Genomic DNA, 2500 nt, shown 5'->3' with positions numbered 1-2500 from the left:
TATAGTTACATTAGAGATAAAAAGGTTGTTAGGAATCACATTGGTCCACTATTATCTGCTGACGGTCAACTTGAATATTCAAATGAAGGAATGTGTAATATCTTAAACAATTATTTTAGCTCGGTATTCGTAAACGAAACACCTCAAAGTGAATTCCAAACTGAAACCTGTGAAAAGTCTAGGGTAAACTTACTCACTACGGTAAATATAACAAAAGAAAAAATTAAAAGGTGTATAGACAAACTCAAAGTTAATAAAACACCAGGGTCTTACGGTTGGCATCCAAGAATCGTAAAGGAAATGAAAAATGAGATTGTTGTTCCATTAGAATATATTTTCAAGAAATCCATCATATCCGGAGATGTCCCAAGAGAATGGAAGCTAGCTAACGTTACTCCCATATTCAAAAAAGGTGACAAAAAGAAGCCAAATAACTATAGGCCTATAAGTTTGACTTCAATCGTAGGAAAGATAATTGAAACTATCATCAGAGATGCTATCGAACATCATTTAGAAAGTAACCGTTTGATAAATGATAGCCAGCATGGTTTCAGACGGAAACGTTCTTGCGTGACTAACTTACTCGAATTCTACAACACAGTTATCTCGAATTATGACAAAAGAAACAATATAGATTTAGTATATCTAGACTTTGCAAAAGCTTTTGATACCGTCCCACACGAAAGACTAATTATTAAATTAGCTTTACACGGAATAAGTTGAACTAGTAATTGGTTGAATGGTCGAAAACAGAGAGTTGTTTTAAATGGGAAACTTCTGGATGGAAAAATGTTACAAGTGGAGTTCCTCAGGGTTCCGTTCTTGGGCCACTTCTATTCATAGTATATATAAATGATATAGACCATAGACTAAAATCTACTGTTTCCAAATTTGCTGATGATACAAAAATGTGTGGAGTGGCAAATGATCACTCAAACCAATTAGATATTCAAGAAGATTTAGATCAATTACAGCAATGGTCTGAAAAGTGGCTAATTAAATTTAACACAAGTAAATGCAAGGTAATGCACATAGGTAAAAATAACAGTGAGTACGATTACAAGTTATTTGGAAATTCATTAACAAAAGTGGATAGTGAAAAAGATCTCGGCGTGATTATCAGTAACGACCTCAAATCATCCAAGCAGTGTATTTCAGCCTCTGAGAAAGCAAATAAGATTCTAGGACTGATTGCGCGATCTTTTGATTTCAAAAGTCCATCGCTCATTAACAAGCTATATAAATCGTTAGTTCGTCCACATTTGGAATAGGCTTCTTCCGTATGGTCACCGAATCTCATTAAAGACATTGACAGACTGGAAAAAGTACAACGGCGAGCCACAAAACAGGTTTTTAAGATTTTAAAGGGAATTGACAACATCAAAAGTGACAACATTTTTACATTGAATGAGAATCAGACAAGAAACAATGGTCTCAAACTGTCCGGAAATAGATTCAATTTGGAAGTGGGTAGAAACAACTTTGCCAACCGTGTAGTTAATGAATGGAATAAACTTCCTGCACAGGTAGTGCAATGTAGTTCAGATTCTTAATCATTTAGATAAATACCTAAGTAAGATGCTGTAATGATTATAATTTATCTTATATTATTTGTTTTTGTTTTGTTATCTTTTTTCTGTCTGATTTTCATTTATTATTAGTTATATGTCAATACATTATTATTTACTATTTACCTGTTTGTTTATTATTTAACTATACCTATGCATTTATTTATGTATTTTATTTGTTATTTACATTATCAGTTCTTATTTATTATTTTATTATTAATATGAATTTTTTTTTCGCATCCGACCTAGATATGGATGAAAAGGTCTCCTGTCGTTATGCTCCGCCTTTGTAATCCTTTGTAATATTAATGATATGGATGAAGAAATTGAAAGTTATATGAGCTTCCTTGTGTATGTATGTGTGTGTGTGTGTATTTACCTAGTTGTATTTTACGGGAAGGGGAGCTATGCTCGTGGTGTCCCGTCTTCATATCTCATTTTATCTAAACTATTTTTTTTTAGGTCTAGAAATGCACAATCAGCCCATCCATCTCTTTCTTGTATTATATCTATTAGCCTTGAATAGAAACATATTAAATTGGTGACACATGATCGTCCTTGTCTGAATCCAAATTGCCTTGGATTTAGCACTTTTTTTTTTTCAAAATATTTTACCCATCTACTTTTGATAATTCTTTCACAAATTTTTGCTATTGTACTTGTTAGAGAGACTGGTCTACAGTTGGTAGGTTCTTCTTTATTTTCCCCTTTATATATAGGCACTATATTTGCTTTTTTCCAATCTTCTGGAACTTTTCCTTCTTTTAAGGGACTGTTTATTATACTATGTATTTTGTCTGCCAGTTAATTTCTGCATTCTTTCAAAATCCAGTTTGCTATTTCATCTGGTCCATGCGATTTTCTGACATCAAGATTACTCAAGTGTTTCATTATTTCATTCTTTGTTACTTCTATTTCTTTCATAGTAGGGA

Source organism: Oratosquilla oratoria, chromosome 13 (assembly GCF_046742065.1).
Source record: "Oratosquilla oratoria isolate Oo_2021 chromosome 13, ASM4674206v1, whole genome shotgun sequence".
Taxonomy (NCBI): domain Eukaryota; kingdom Metazoa; phylum Arthropoda; class Malacostraca; order Stomatopoda; family Squillidae; genus Oratosquilla; species Oratosquilla oratoria.
The sequence above is the reverse complement of the archived record's forward strand: the minus strand, read 5'-3'. Positions refer to the sequence as shown.